General features: G+C 46.0%; 1 protein-coding gene across 5 annotated transcripts in view; it reads left to right on the top strand.

Moving 5' to 3' along the window:
• The window catches only part of JMJD1C (jumonji domain containing 1C), a 157,389-nt gene that overhangs the window by 84,162 nt on the left and 56,430 nt on the right, over positions 1-16,797 (top strand). Inside the window, exon 1 of one of the 5 annotated variants that reach the window (XM_069864051.1) lies at positions 13,534-13,582. The exons of 3 other annotated variants lie outside the window; for them this stretch is intronic. The gene's annotated coding sequence lies outside the window, so the exon portion shown is untranslated. Of the gene's footprint in view, positions 1-13,533; positions 13,583-16,797 lie in introns of those variants that run through there. One more of the 5 variants, XM_069864053.1, reaches the window with a different exon arrangement.

Raw genomic sequence — 16,797 nt, 5'->3', positions numbered from 1 at the left:
GGTGGTTCTTCTCCTTCCCCCTGTGCCGCAGTTTACATCTTTCTTTTTCATTAGTGCTGGGTGCCAGCAGTGTGGGGGACACTTTATGTTCTAATCTTTGAGGCTATGGCCCTCGCTAGTGAAAAATGGTCATTGCCAGAAAAGGAAACAAACACTTGCTTGCAAGCATTTCTCAGTTCAACATCTGTGAATCTGGTTTTTGTTGTTTTTTTTTTTTTTTTGAGGCCTCTAGCAGTGCCAGATTTGGATAGACTTCCACAGGAGCAGCCAAAGTAGACATCTTTGACACGTCCAGTCTGTCATAAAGCATCGAGCTTTTAGCCGGCAAAGGACCCTTTCAGCAGGGGTTGGGAAGCAAACCTTGTTTCTTGAGGATCAGTGTTTGTTTTGAATGTAATTATGGACAGCATCTGAACTTGAGTGCGAGGCCAGTGCCTGTGGGTGACCACAGCTGAGCTAAATGAAGAGCCAAAGCTCCTTTAGACAGAAGATTTCAAAAGTCAAGGAGCTGATAAGTAGTTGCTGTGAACTGGTGAGTATATCAAGGGAGTTTACTGTGCGTCCTTTTTAAGGCAAGGACTTGAAAGAGATGAGAGTTAATGATCAAGGGACCAGTGGAGGGAACCTGGAAAATGGAAGATTTAATAAAGATGACTAAATATAGTATGCATGAAATCGCTAATACGTTTCAGAAGTGGAAGGGGGCTGGGGGAAGGAAAGGGGGCAGGCTCAAGATGCAGCTGGCAATGAGGCTGGAACTTAAACCAGATCTAAGAATGAAGAGAAGGCTCTGTTGGCTGAGGAATTGCAGACTTCTTGGTGGGACTTCCGATGTTGCTGAATGGGAAGATAAGGAAGAATGTGAAAGCTGAGAAAGATCCTGAAGGGATTTGAGTGGGAGTGGGAAGGAAAGACTCCCTCATTAGCCTTCACAACAGGATAGAGGACACCACATAGTGTACCATGGTGGATTACAGATGTGCATACCGGAGAGACAGAAAATAGATTGTCTGATAATCTGAACTGGAATTATGTTCCCTAGAAGAGACAGCCTTGAGGAGATCAGTCTTACAGCCAGGTGCTGCCCCCAAGGACCTAGAAAAATTGCCTTTAGAGAAGAAGGGTGGTGCAAGCTGGGAACTGCAGTGTAAGGAAACAAGTTTTGACCGACCTCTGCAACTTGCATTCAGGCTTTAGCTCTCAGCAGGCAGCTGTCGGGGAAAGCTTTGTCTCTGTCTCAGAGTATGGAGAAGTGCCAGAGTAGAAGACTGCTAAGGGAGAAGGAAAAGAGCTCCGAGATTAAGGAAAATGATAGTCAGGCATTGCAGTTAGGGAAGGGTTTTCACTGGATAATGGGATGTGGTTACTAAGAAACAACTGCAATGTTGTGTATACATATTGAGGGGCCGGACAACAAAATGGAGAAATCGGAGCTTCTGAGACAAGTTGGGATATAAAACGTCTGAGTATCAGAAGCATGGTAGCATGCTTTTAATAAATGGACTGGATGTATTTAAATTTCAGATATAACTGAACAAAAGCAAAAGTTGTGCAGTAGTAATTATATGGTAAGCTAGAAAAAATACCTTGGTGTACAAAGGACAATCTGAAATCAGTTTGGCTCAAAATCACCTTGGAGAAAGATGACAGGAGGAGTAAAGAATTTGTTGTTAGCCCCAGGGTTTGACTTGAATAGGGATAGGGATCTTTGTAGTGTTGGATAAATACTGCTTGCTATGAGATGGTTTACTTTCCCAGGTAGAGATGAGAGAAGAAATGATAGAGGCAGGGTATTCCTGGATGTAATTGCTGGCAAGTTTCTTCCTTAAACTAGTCACTGCACCACCAGGAAACCAGCATTGCTTCAGACTGCGTTTTGAAAAGTAGTGAGCCTATTCTAGAAAATAATTTTGCACTGAGGATTGTGTTTCATTTTATGCTTAATCAGCTGCAGAAAGAGCTGGCTTCACTCTTTCTGCCCCTGTCTAGCTGATCCTAGCAGTCATGCAGCCAAGGCATGAGTTACATCAGCAAGGTGACTTTAGAGAAAATGAGTCAGTCTGGGTGGGAGGTGACCTGCTGGATCAGCTGCCGGAGGGGGGAGAGCAAGTGCCTGGAGCTGGTGAGAGTCCAGTGGCAGTTTACAGTTAGTCAAGTTAAATGAAACTTAAAATTGCACCCTTTGTAATCACGAGTTGATTCAGTTTTAAATGCATGAAAAAATACAGGAAAGTTGGTTTGGAATTTAGGTTTTGAATCTTAGTGGCAAATTTAAATAAGCAAAACTGATCACGAGTGTAAGGAGCCTGCGATCTCATTTGTTTGAACTCACAGACACGTAAAATTTGTCTGGAAACTGAGTTCCAAGTAAGAATGAGTTCTCCTGGTCTGCAGACCAAAATGTAGGAACAGCCAGCCTAAAGAAATGCAGTAAGACTCATGCAAGAATCCTGTGAGCAGTGAGGAGGAAAGAGACTTAATTCAGATTTCTTCATTTTGAAAACTTGAATTTGGTCCTGCAAGTGATGCAAAAACAAATAAAAAGAATCTTTTGTATGGTGAGAAGGGTAGAGGATAACAATAGTATACAACTAAAACATTAAGTGTGTTTTACTTTATTTTCAGTAAGGATGATGATAACTATAGAGGAGGAAAAGGCGAGATGTATACTGAGAATAAGAGAATGGAAATTACTACAACTAGAAGGAGCTTAAGGATTGTAAAATGCTCAGACCGAGAGAAATTTCCATCTCAAAATTAGGAAAGAATTAGTGCTGATCGTAACTATTTTAGCTAATCTTTGCTTCGGGGAGGTACCAGTGATTGGAGAAAGTAGTGCCAACAAAAAGTGGGGGAAAGGAAGAACGATGTGAACATTTAAAACACCGTCAGTTTGCCCTCACAATGTGTAAAGCTTTGGAAGGCAATTTTGAGGGAGAGAAAAAAATAAAAGAAGAATCAAGGACATGAGAGATTAAAGGAAATGAAGTAAAATACAATGTACCTCCTTCAAAGAATGAGTTTTAGTGACCCAGTGCCTTTTTTTCAGAAGAATTAATTTGTAGACAAGAAAGGCCAGCGTGCGGCCTTCAGGTCAGGCATGATCTGCCAGAACCCTTCTCGGGGTCTGCAGGTAAATCTTCCTGTTCAGCCCCGTTGGTGGGAATACACAGACTGGGATTAGTGCGGGTGGGGGAGGCTGGTACCTCACAGCGGTGCCACAATATTGCTGCCGGGGAGCAAGAGACTCTTCCTTTTCCTTTGTGGCCCTAAAGGACCAGCCGTTTGCAGCTGTTGAAAGAAGCTAGGAAGGAGGCGATGTTGGTCAGAGAAGCTGTGTGGAGGTGCAGATGGCATAATAAAAGCAGACTTAAATATAGCATTATTTTGGGCATGTGTTTCTAAATGCTGTTTTATTTGGTAGAGGTAAATGACCCTGCAGATACTCTAGAATCATAAGACTGAAAAAGACCTTGAGATCATCTAATCTAAATTAAGGCCATTCAAAGTTGTTGTGTCTGCTGTAGAGATTAAGAAATTATTCCTTGCAGCATCCTGTTTTCAGAGCTGGAGGCACACCCAGCTCTATTTTCCCCTCCCAGTCTCTTCAGTCTGAATTAATCCATGGTGTTTTCCAAAACTGTGCTCATTGTATTGCTCTCTTTTGAGCACGTACCTGTCTTGAACAATATCCTAAACTCTGCTCACTTGGTAGTACTAAGTGAGGCTTTATGAATGCTGAACAGAGGCTGTACTAACATTTACATATCCCAGTATTGTGTTTGCATTTTTACAGCATGATACTGTTAACTCATAGCAGTACATAAGTGCAATCTAACTTCTCCCTTTTTCAGTAGATTTTCTCCTTAACCAGGTATTTGCCATTCACTCTTGCGGCTGTTGATGACTTCTGCCTACCTGCAGTGTTCCGAGGTCCATCTTTTTTTTCAGACCACTTGTGCAGTTTGTCTTTTTGCCCTCCAGTATAATTTGTAGTCCCACCAAGCTGGTTGTTTCTCAATTTAGCATTGGTCTCTTTTCTGTTGTCTGGGTCACTAGTGAAAAAGGCGAGAAAGAGCAGATCCAGTGTAGGTCACTTTGGGAACTGCATTCCATGTATGTATTTTGACATTCAGCTAGCTATGATTTCTGAATGTTTTGGGATTTTTTTGTTTGGTTTATTCCTTCTTTTTTTTTTTTTAAATACATCCACGTTAGTTTCATTACAGTCTAATCTGTTTAGCTTGTGTATGTGAGTATCATAAAAAGCAGCATCAAAAACCTTAAGCAGGGTATAGATCTGCTTCTCAAGTCTACTCTTCTGTTTGTAAAGGAAGCTTGCTTTGACATAATGTATTGGGTTTTAATTCATGCTGGCTTTTACTCATCACTTTGTTTTCTTTTAAGTGTTTACAAATAGACTGGTTATATCTGCTGTGTTTCCTTCCCTTCCCCTTAATTACGGGCTGCTCTTGTCATCAGCGCCTTGAAAAGCTGCATCATGGACCTGCTTGAACAAAAAGGTTGATCATCGTTGTTCTGAGGCAAGAAAATGCAATTAATATAATTCATCTGGACTTGTAATGCATTCCACAGTACATCAAGTGACGGACAAGCAGAGGAAGACAGGGATTAGCAGCGTGAACAGCAAATTAGATAGGGATTGGCTTATAAAATGTTAGCTATGTGGTGTTGAAATAGGTGGGGAGGCGTAGTGGTAAAATAGGTCTCCCTACTGATAGTTGTTCACACATTTTGGGAATGACTCGCTTAGTGTTTTCACTAAAATGTTTGGAAGAATTGATTAAATTTGATTAAATCTCTAGATGGTACAGAACAGGAAGAGCCCTTAACACAGAGGACGAGGGGGCTTTATGCAACTAAAACTGAATGTCCTTGAGAAACAGAGTAAGAGGAATGGAACACAATGTAGCTACATAAAACACAAAGTGGTGGATTTAGAAGCAGATGGCAAATGTAAAAGAGAGCTTATCCAGCAGAAGCACTGGCATGGGGAAGCTCTGGGCCTTCTGGCCAATCAGAGGACAACTGTGAACCTGCTGTGCGATGTTGAGGTGGTTGCAGGCGACTCTGAGACGCACGAGACACATCTTCCTTAAACAGAGGAATGCTAGCGTCCCCCCATAGCTGCCCCCAAGAGCGATTTTAAACTAACACACGTAATTCTGGTCAGCCATGCTGGAGAAAGATAAATTCAAACTAGAGAGGGTTCAGACTAGGTTGATGAGGATAACCAGGGTGCAGAAGTACGGTTTAACATGAGAGCCTAAGTGGGTGTAGATAATGTAGACTAGGAACATTGTCATGTATGCTGGTATGGGAGAAATGAAGGAATGTAATTAGTGCTATAAATAGATCTTGGAGGTAAATACTGTCTGATCTCTGATACAAACGGATCCAGGAGATCCTAAATTCACAATACAGGCCTGAGACATTAATTTGAAAAAAAGCACAAGGGTACCTCACCACTTTCTCACACAGCGCAGAGTTTGAACTTGGAAAATAAATGCATTTCGCATTTAGTGGGAAACTTACAAGTGAGACATATTTGTATGACCTTTCAGGGACCCTAGAGAAAGGAGATGAACAAGATCTGGATCATTTCGATTTTATCTTTAAACTCACAGCTGTCACAGTTTGAAGATGAGTGAATTTATAAAAAGCAGAAAACTTGTTATCTCAGAGAGAAATACTTTAAACACCATCTGTCCTGTGTTTTCCTGAAAGGAGAAAAAAAAGTGTTTGTCCGTCAAGGTTGCTGCTGGACAAGCATGTAGGAAGGCAGATGGGAGAATCTAAAAATAACACAAAGGGGGCAGAATCCATTATGATATCTAGGTTATTTTCTAATTTATTTACTAGATAGACTAATGGTGTCTTAACATTATTTCAGTATTATCCTGATGCTGGGATATATCGACTAAAACCTCGTCTGTTCCATCAGACTTTTTATTATCAAGCATAAACTTTTAACCTCAACTTCTTGGTGGTTTATGCCTATAAGGCTTTCTGTCTTTGAGAAGTTCTCCAAACCCTATTATTCTATAGAGTCAGGAATCAAACCAGCATATCAGCAAGGGGATCTCAGTGTAGGAATTCTGACAAAGGCACAATATGATTATAAAACAATCGTAGCTGGAAAAATACTGCCCAAGAAGGTTAAAAGATGTTTCTGTATATAGTCTGAAACTAGATTGTATCTCTCTGTCACACAGAGGTGAGGTGCAGAGCATCTTTGTTTTCAGTTGAGTATATACTAGCTGGTTGCCTCAGTAAGGTGGAGGCTTTTATGAAGATAATTAAAGCACAATGAATCAATGTTGCTTAATATTTAAGTCAGTGTTTGGAAATATGAAAATATTACTTTTAAGATAAGATACTCTTAGGCTTAAAGTGTACGTGTTTAGGATATAAAAAGGCTGTATTGCAAAACACAGAGAAATGTCCAAGTACGACCTTACTCCCAACAGGCTGGGACTAAGAACACAGAGGCACTGAATCCGAAAAAAGAGTCATCTCCTTGTGCCCCAAATGGCCTTTACCTGTTAGGGAATCCAGAGATGGCCACATAGAAGGCCTCCGCGACTTGCACATGGAGTTCCTGATCTTTTAGAGAGAGCGGAGTAGAGAAGGAGGAAGGAGGAACAGTTGTAGCCTTCTAACTATTCACCAAAAAAACCCCACACCCATTCCAGATGTATTGCTAATTGAAAGCACTTCTTGCACAGCTCTGATTCCACCTGACAAACGGTGAAACACACTGCTGTCGGTAAAGGGAGTAAATGTAAAGACTGGAGGGATGGTGTTGAGCAGTCTTTTGCTTCTCAGAAAGTGAATCCAAATTTATCTATAGCAGCTTCATTCCTATGATAATCTGAAGCAGGCATTTCCCTCTTTTAGCTTCTACAGGACATTTTCTTCTAAAATACTGCTCTCTATTCTTGATATTTTTTGCCAAGATTTTTGTACTTCACCTTTTGTGTATTCTTGAGGCTTTTGTTATTCCAGATAGCTAAAAAAAAGGGGGCTCCTAGTTAACATACCATTTTTTCATGATTCCAGCTCTGTTTCAGGAGCCAATTCCACTCCCTTTAGAGACTTTCTACTTAGCTGAGCTGTTACAGCCTATTCAAGTGACCATTTTATAGCATAATGTCAAGAGTATGTTGCATGTGAAGGGTGTGGCGTCAGGCATATGGGGAACATTTGATATTACACGAGTTGCTTGGATACTGTCATAGGGCTGTGGGAATGGAAAATACTGGCATGGGTGCATTCTCACCGCTGCCGTAACGGAGGAAGTGATGCCTGAAGTGAGGCTCCCTCACAACCGCGCCCTGTTTCGCTTCCAGTGGAGCCAGTGACTTGTTTCCAGGAGGCAGCCCTGGACCGCACTGTCTGCTGGCAGCCAGAGCAGGCAGGGAGCCTGAACTGCAGTGGGAAGCTGAGCCTTCTGTGGCGAGGATGCTCCTGAGTTGTTTTGGGGAAGAGCAAACAGAAAAAAATGCAAAATAAAATACAGTCCATTTAAGAGATAGGAAACTGACTAAGCTGGTGAATAAGATGCCTTAAGAGAAAGAAAGAGAGAGGGTGTGGCAGGGCAGAAGATATTAAAAAAATAGCAGAATCGGGGGAAGAGTAGAGCTCTGGGAATCAAGGATGCACGGGGTGAGAGGGGAAAAGGTGAGACGGGTATTTAAGCTCTGGGGAATAAAACCAGAAAGGGGCCTTATGTAAACAAAATCTGGGTGACTCTCAGGAAGTGAGATGTGCTCCAGAGAGGCAACTGGGAATGTAGTATGAGAGGGGCAGGAAATAGTGGGAGGGTGAAAGGTGGAATCCTGTGCTGTAATGGACTTCAGTTAGTGCGAAGTATGAGAGGGAGGCAGTGCCAGATGCTGAATCAGAAGAGCAGCAGTTGAGTGGATGTAAGTAGCCTGAAGCTGATGTTCTCGATCAGGTTGTTTTTCTGGAGATAAGGCTGGAAGGAGGCCGGATAAATGAGTGTTACATCCAGTAAGTTCACAGGGGAAGGGATGCAAGAATATTTTGAATGTTGGCGATAGGGCTTGAAGAAGAGCAGAAAGTGAAGAAACGGGGGGAGTTTGGCATCATTGTGAGGGAAGCAAGAAGGCTGAAGAAGTGTGAATACTGAAAAACATGGATGGCACCCAAGTTAAAAAGGGTATGATGAATATTGCAGGAGGAGTGTGGGTAAGAACATTATGATCTTGAAGCTGTTGTGCTTGCTTTGTGGAAGACGGAGTCCAGTTCCAAGGTTAATGACTTTTGTGGCACATTACCATGGCACTTGGAGATTCGTATGAAATTCCGGGATTTCACTGTGCAATGAGTTGTAGAACAAACATGGAATGAAAAGGGTTCCTTTCTCCACAGAATTAAAATTTGATAGTCAAGGGCAAATGACACACTGAGATGGGCAGATGGGAAACAGGAGGCATTGATTGTGGGGGAAGATGAGTCTTCCATAAGGCAGTGGCCAAGCTGATGTCGAAGTTTCAGAGGTCAGTACAGCAAAGCAGAGTTCTAAGGAGAAAACTGAAAGATATCGGTGAATCAGCTTTGCAGGTGTTGCCAGTAAGCTGTTCCTGAAACTGATAAATGAGCAAGAGTAGGATCGGGAGATGTTTCTGAAAGTGCAGTTTGATGTAATGGGGCTGCTGGGGGAAGGAGCGCAAAGAATGGACGTTGTGAGCTGGAGGTGTTTGTGACTGCATTGCGAGTGGCTCTGAATGTGTATACATTTATTAAGGCCAGAGCAAAGGAGGCTTCAGGAACCAATTGCAGGATGAGCATAGGCTGGGCTCTGCGCTGTGGGAATGGGTATAAACATGTATGTTTTATAAGCTTTATAAGAAAGATGTGCAAGGGTTTCATGTAGCCTGGACCCAGAAGTGAGAGCGAGCAGGTCACACATAAAGATGACAGTGATGTTACTGGATTTGAACAAGTGGCAGGGTCACAGCATTGTTGCTTAGTGAACGAAGGGAGAGGGTATGGGAAAATAAGTCTGTTAGAGCAATGCTGGGCTTGAGATGACAGGCATCCATGGGGGGATGCCCAAGAGATTGCTCAGTATTTTGACTTTGGACATATATCTGGAGTTAGAGCACTGTTCCGTGGGTTCTGGGCATAACAACTTCTGTGTAACTGGCACACTGCAGAGATCAGGTGGAGAGAAAAGTGTCAGTGTCGGCCTGCTAAGGGAAACGGAATTAGGGGCAGGTGTAGGATGGGCTCGGAAGAAATGAAACAAAGGACAGCAGTTGTAAGAAATACTATTTAGGTAGTTTAGACCTGAAAGAAAGAGTTGAATTTATACACAGGATTGGGGTTTTGTAATGGGAAAAAGGGGAGCAACTTAGTCTGAAATAATTTGTCAACATTCAAAACTTGTAGTTTCAGAGGTTTGCAGGTCATGTAAATGCTGGCAGCGAACTCCAGCAACTAAGAACACTTATGCAACACTGTTGCCTATGATGATGTTTACGGTTTTTTATTTAAATGCCAGGCTTCTGTTTTTTCTTTACCAAGAGAAGAATTGGTGTCCCTGTTGCAGCAGGGTCATGGATTCAGCTACAAAAATAGTGCAAATACCAGAGTTGTGATGATTGTGGGATGAAGTAATGGGGAAAATTGCACAGTCATGTTGATGCATGCAGCATTAAACCCCATGGTGCTTGCCCAGGGAAAGACAAAACTGATTTTAAAAGCTGATTGAAAATATTTCGGAGATACAAACCAAATTTTAGATTGGATTAACTTGACATACCCTGTGAAATCAGTTAGCACTGATACACAACTGAGTGTACTGTGCTGTTGCTCACATTCCTCCATGCGTCCTGTTGCCCTCAGCTTCTTAGTTTTGAAAAATGACTACTGGTGGCCTGGTGAAGTTTTTGCATGACTGTTTGTCTCCAAGTGAGATTTGCCCACCTCCAAACCCTAAAAGGAGGGTTTAAATGAAGAATTTGCAAAACGAACTAGCGCTTAAAAGCCATTTACTCTTTTACGTGTTGCAGATTGTTTCACGCACATTAATTCCTCTTTTGGACTTTGGTCCCTGCACTCAAGCCCGCTGTTTGAACTCAGTCGGTTTGCACATTGCACAAATACGTAATCAGAAAGGTAATTTCTCCACTGACGTGAGGCTGTGTTATTTCTTCAGGTGTAGAACACGAAACAGTTCTGCTTGCTAAGCAAATGTAGGGCAGCACCAGAGGAAGAAGATAAGCAGAAAAACGCTATTTTAAATGATGAAGACTGATTTAAATAGCTTTCATTTGTTTTATAGCTTAAATATTTGCAAGATTTAGGTGTGATCTTCCCTCAGCAGCAGCCCCGCACAGCTGCGTGGCTCGGGTGCAGTGCGGGGAAGGAGCGGGGTTTACAGCTGCAGGGTCTTGCTGCCTTCGGGAAATGAAAGGAGGAGGTTACGGCAGAATCCCTGACCTGTCTGTGCTGTAGCTCCCGGTGTCCTTGCGGTGTTCTGGCAGCACCGTGCCAGCAGCCTCCCAGCAGGGCAGTGACTCACGGCCCGGGCGCTGGCGGGTGGCCAGACTGCACAGACCGGGGTGGCAGCTGGCCTGGTCGCAGCCCCCGTCCGCACCGCCAGCCTTGCCCACGCACCAGCCGCCCGGTGATCCACGCTGTGCCGGGGCGCCCGAGTGAACACCCGGCCAGTGTTCCAAAGGGGAAAAAAGAAAAAGAAAATAAGAGCTGCTCTTGCAAAATCGTGCCAGGACAACCCGGCGTGCCTTCGCCTCAAAGCAAACAAAAACCAAATAAAAATCCTCCAGCAGAGGAAGGCAAAGCCATTTGCCACCTGGAATTTTTCGTGTGGTCCCTGCAAATACAAACCCTGCAGTGTTGCCACCCTGGCATGCATGGCCTGAGCCTGGGTGTGCTGCTGTGGCACGCTGGAGGAACGCACTATCGTAATCGAAGTTGCGACTGCGATTTTAGGAAGGGAATGTTTGCATTTTTCCATCGATTTTCATGATTATCTGTAGTTCTAGCGATTATCTGCAAAATAGGGCGCAGTGTGTTACCAGTCATACATGCATCCTGTGGCAGCGAGCCAAGACAGTAATTGAAGGTCAGGGATTGTTTGCCGAGTGCAGTTCAGTGTGCTGCCTGATTCCATAGGGGACTGGCAGTGCCAAAGAACAAAGGCAGCCCTGTTCTGCAAGCTTATAGAATGGCTTGTTTGACGGAGTTCAGGCCCAATTGTGAGACGAAGCAAACAGTAGTTGGAAGCAGCACTGAAATAATGCGACTATTAAATAAGCCATTCTAAAGTGTAGTATTTTGCAAATGCCATAACCACGCATGGATACAGTATTTTCCATAGGCTTTAGGACTCTTAAGACTCTGATTTTATAAAATTGTTATTTAAAAATTGTGTTTGTTCTTTTATGTGGCAAATCTGTGTTTTGTTAAGAATATAGGCATATATGTTGTGGTAAATTTAGTAAGCTGTAATGATGGAAAGGTTGACGTACTTGACATTAGGAATTGTACCAGCAGCAACTTCACTTTTTTTTGTACTGGTCTTTAAGTGAAACCCTTAGAAACAGAGTCGCTGGGTTAGTATTCCCCCCATAGCTGGTGCCCCTGGAGAGTTTTTAGCAAAGTCCCTCCATGGTAATGAATAGGTGCTGCTGCCTGGGTATTAATATTCTTTGTTACTAAGTTGCCATCTATTAATAAAGCTTTGTCCAAACCGGCAAACTTGCCTGTCCTCCAGACAGTCTTGTGATTTGTATTTTAACAGCGTCTGTCTTGGATGTTAAGGGTTGCCTGCTTTGACAGTTGCTGCATACCGCACAGCGATCACAGCCCCGCTGCCCGGCAGAACCAGGGGTGATGGGGAGCTCTGTGATAGGCGTGAGGCATTTGGTTGCCCTTCCTGAAATAACTCTTGGTGGTGTTGGGACTCTTCCTTGAGAGAAATGGTGAAACAACACCCTGAAACCTTATTAGATACGCAAACTTGGTGGTAGTAGTAAGCGTGGCTTTGGGATGTTCAGTATGTCTCGAAGGTGATCTTAAACGTGCTTTTAAAAGTTGATTTGAAGAACACACAAGTACAGAATTAAGTTTAGAAAAAATATTTCTTGGCTACTCGCCAAAGTCTGAGCTCAGGGTATTTTGTTGTGTCAGCTGTTACCGATAGGTTGAGTTTTACTTTCTAGAGGTGATGAGGCCTCTGAAGAACTGGGTCTGTGTGAGATTGCCCCGCTCGCTTGACAGGCAGAGGATGGGTGCCCTTCTGCACCAAAGGGGTAAAGGGCACGCAGGCTGCGGCCCCGAACATGGACTCGGGGGGCACTTTAGTCCCTGCTGCCGCATGGCCTGTCTCAGTACCAGCAAAACCAGCCAAGGCATAATTGAGGTGGGGCGGCAAAGAAAGAACTGGAAAGAAATCGGGTCAAAATGGTGTCACAAAGATGAAGAGGCGTGCAGCCCCGTGCTCTGCTGGCAGTACAGGCGAGTGGATCTGGTGAGGGGCGAGCTGGGCTGTGGGGTGAGCCTGGCTGGGGTGCCGCAGGCCAGGGGAGCAGCTGCCCGCTGCTCAGAAACAGATGGAGGCTGCTGAGGGCCTCCCCGCAGCCTCGCTGCCATATAAGGCTGCTCAGCCACCCAGGCTGCAAGGCCGCTTAAAAGGGAAAACCAACCCCCTGAGGTGCCTCTGCTCGTGTCCCTCCAAACCCAGGTCCAGCTGGGCCGCTGCGTGGTTCGCGCGTGGGCTGGGCAGCGTACGGAGCCCTCGTGCCGGTGTCCTGGCTCCTGGCCCGCTCGCCCGTGTGGTGTCGGGAGCGGCTGGGAGCAAATCCAGCTGCTGGAGAGAAGTTCATAGTGGGTAGAGAAACTTCCAGTTCGCCTTGAGTTTTTAACAGTACTTGAGTATTTTATTATTTCAGAGCTCAGTATTTTATAGCGTTCCAGCACACCGTGAGGCTTACATCATTCGGAGTCATCCAAGCTGAGAACAGAGGCAGGCAGGCATTGATTTCCCATTATTCCCATACTTTCCTGGCAAACTGTACGCTTAATATTTTTTCTATGTAGTAAAAAATGTACAGCTGTTTGTGTTTAAAGGGGTCGGAGGAAATAAATGCCCCTATAGCAACCTCCCCTGTGATTTTTTTCTCTTTTTTCCCCCCTTTTTTTTCGCTTTTGTCCACGCCGGTGCCTACGTGAGCCGGGCCGGGAGCGCCGCAGGCCCCGCGGCGGCTCGGAGGCCATTTTCTCCGTAGCCGCCGCTCCGGCTCCCCTCGGGCCGTCCCGGCGGGCGATGTTTTCTCGCCGGCTGCGGCCGGGCGAGCGCTTTTAGGTGGGAAAACACCTTTTCGGGCGTTTCGCCCTCGAGGCGAGGGGGGCCCCGGGCCGCGCTCCCGGGGCCGGCGCCGCCCTCGGGCCGCGCCGCACGTGGCCGCGGCCCCGCCCCGCGCGCCCCGACCCGGAAGCGGCGCGGCGAGAACCATTTTCCTGGCGGGTTCAAAGGCGGCGGCGCGGCCGCGGGGCGCCCGGCCAGGTGCGTACCGGGGGGGAGAGGGGGGAAAGGGGCTCCCGCCGGGCCCATCGCTGCGCCGGGAGGGGCGGGCGGCGCGGACGCCGGCGGCACAAAGCTCGCCCCCCGCCTCCCGCGGCCTTGGGAGCCTCGCGGTTCGCGGGGAACGGGAGGCGGCCCTGCCCGCGGGGGGAACGGGTCCGGCTGCAGGTCCTTCCAGCCCGAACCGTTCGGCCGTTCCGCGGTTCTGATCCTGCCTTGGGCGCTGGGGAAGCTCTGCGGCTCTTCGAGAGTTAAGGATTAAGGGTTTAAGCGCTGGCGGGGGCTGCCCGGGGCGCTGGGGGAGTCCACGGCCCGGGGGTGCTCAGAGGCGGGGAGGCGCGGGGCTCAGGGACGGGGGTTGGCGGCGGACGGGGACGGCTGGGAGCGGACGGGGAGCGGCCTTCTCCAACCTAGTGGTTCTAGGATAATGAAAAGCTGCCGGCGTTTGCGCTGTCGCAGGCCGAACAGCGAGGCTGAAGAACGGTCCGTGGAAAAGTTTGCCGAACGGCACGTTATAAATTAAGTTTACGTGATCTTTTCAACTCTCGCGGTTTAAAGAGGAAAGCGTTCAAACCGTCTCAGGTTTAGCTTAAGAACAGCTTTATTTGGATACATTTCTAGCTTCTTAAAAGGCCGTTCTCCTTACGGCAAAGATTCCTCTAGGTGGGTTTAAAGGAGCCGACCGCAGGCCGCTGCGGTCCATGTGCTCGGCGGGGGGAGGAGCGGGGCGGCCGGGCCGGCGGCCGGAGGAGCCCCGGGGGCTGCTGCTCACATGGCGCTGCGGGCCCGCTCCGCGCTGCCGCCTCGGGAAGCCGGCCCCGTGCTTGCCAGGGGGCTTTGGAAGCATAACTGAAGAGCTGCCTTGTGTTACTGGGCGGCAGAGACCTCTTCATGAGTAATCAGGCCGCTGGATTTGCAAGCAAACGAAGTCCAAAACTTTATTTCGATTTTGGGAGACCTAGAATAATTTAGGTTGGAAAAGGCTTTTAAGATTATCGAGTCCAACCGTGAACCTTCTAACCCAACTCTGCTCCTCAGTCTCGGAGCTGTGCCAGATCCTTTCTGTAGGTGTTTTTTCGGGGGTAAAATCAAGGGGCGGTGGGGGAGTTGTTGGGTGGGGGGGAAGGCGGAGTAAGAAATGTTTTATTCAGTATCAGGGAACTTGGCAGCAAAGCAGCCCAAGTGTCTGTGTGTGCTCATAGAGCTCCTTTTGGCCAAGCAGGGAAATTTGGTGGAAAAAAGTGGGATTTTTTTTTTTTTTCAAGCAGCTGCTTAGAAGAGCGCTGAAGTCAGATGTCACTTAAAGTTTAGCGTTTGAGTCTGTTGCTTAATTGTGGTTTTCAGAGAGTTGGATTAATGTAGATGGTAGGTCTAAGCAAGTTTGAAAGGGAGATTTTTGCTTGGAGGGGTTTGGTTTTTCCTTTTTCAGCCAGTATGCCTGATTTTTCCTGGAGTTGTCCTCCACTTTGGGAATGGAAAGAGGGAGCGTCTTTCTCTGAAAATCTGCAAGGAACTCGTTGGGCCTTCTTGCATTTATTTTCATGTTGTTACATGTCTCACATGCTTGCCTATAGTAGCTGACTCTTGACTGCTGTGTTTCTGGTCTTACTCTGTTTTCCTTTGTGCATATGCAATGCATGGTGTGAAGTTTGGTCATGTCTTCCGTCTTAAGGTTTTCAAAATCCCTAACACATCCTGGTTTGGAGACCTCCTTGGTTGCCTGCCTGTCTCCTGGAGCTGATGGAGTCTGGACTTTGCTTTCCCGAGAGGGCCTGCTCCTTCTGAAAGGGTGGGGGTTTGTTGATCTTTGATAGTGGAAACATTTTCCAATAGTGTCTGAAAATTGTCAAGTTTTCTGTGCCTGAACAGCCGTCCACGTATGAGGAGATATGTGTCATGGCGTAGTTTTGCTTTATTTATTTACATATTTTTCTTTTGTGCTTGTGGGACAGCCTGCATCCTCCACATGTGTATTTTGGGGGCGTTGGCCTGTCTAGAGGCTTAGATCTGTGAAAGCAAATGAGAAGGCATTACGTTTCTCTTTTCAGACTAATCACGCTCACAGATCTATATTTGGAACTGCTTCTTTTAATACCAGCAGTAAGATAAACCAGTGGTTCACACGTACCTTAATCTGTAGGGTTGTCTGAATCCTGAATGATAACTGCAAGCCTCGTTTGTTAATGATGTGGTATGTCCTGTTGTTTGTAGTCGAAGTGCATTTCTTGACCTAAATAATAGCGCAAAGTTAGGAAGAATCCAGTGTGGAAAAAGTAGAACGGTGGATGAGAAGACACAGGGGCCGAATTAAGAACTGAAAGACGACAACCTTGGCTCTTTTAAAGAAAAGTTTATCCACTTCTGAGTTCATACACTCAACACTTTGCAATTTTGCAATGTGAACTCCACCCTCTCTTAACTTGAACCATTAGCAATACGAGGTCCATTATGGAAAAGTGATGCAAGAGCAAAGGCCCTTTCTTAGCTATTAGAGATTAAATAATTATTTACTATTCAGATCTGTAGTTAGCATATTATCATATTTTCCTGCCCCTCCAGCCCTTTTGTCTAGTGACCCTGTCGTTAGATGGCTGTTGGGCTGATAGGGATTCCTTTTTTTCCTTGCTTGCATAAGAACGGGTAACAGCTGAAGTGAAACCTTAAACAAAATGGAAACAGGAATGCAGTGCATTAAATCTGAGCATTTGAAGGGTTGGATATATTCATGAGAAAGTGTTACGTTTCTCCAATGAGGCATTCTCTCATTTGTTTAGTAAGTGCCAAAGCTGAAGCTCCGGAGAGGCTTGAGTTATATTTAGCCTAATCGCCAGGCAACACCTCTGTAAAGTAGGTAATGAAGTCTGATAAAACCTCGAGTGCATCTCTTCCGAGCTGCCTGCAGACTGGCTGAGGGCAGGTCACTGACTGTGCTGCCCTGCTTAGGTGACTTCTGTCAAGTCAGGGGATCGCTTCGTGCCTCAGTTTCCCCATCAGGCAGCAGGCGCGGCGGTTCTGTCCCCCGTGTAAGTACTCGGGGCTGTTGCTGCGGGCGGTGCGTGTGCCAGTGGCATCCGAGCAGGTGCTGGGGTAGCACTTGCACAGGGCTTCCTGCGGTTTGGCCCTCGTTTCTCCTCTTTGTCTTCTCCTCCTGCACAGTAAATTTAGAATCGGTCTCAGAGGGCTTTCTTCTTTTCCTG

This window comes from Phaenicophaeus curvirostris, chromosome 9 (genome assembly GCF_032191515.1).
Source record: "Phaenicophaeus curvirostris isolate KB17595 chromosome 9, BPBGC_Pcur_1.0, whole genome shotgun sequence".
NCBI classification, from domain to species: Eukaryota; Metazoa; Chordata; class Aves; order Cuculiformes; family Cuculidae; genus Phaenicophaeus; species Phaenicophaeus curvirostris.
This window is presented reverse-complemented; position numbering and strand designations above follow the sequence as displayed.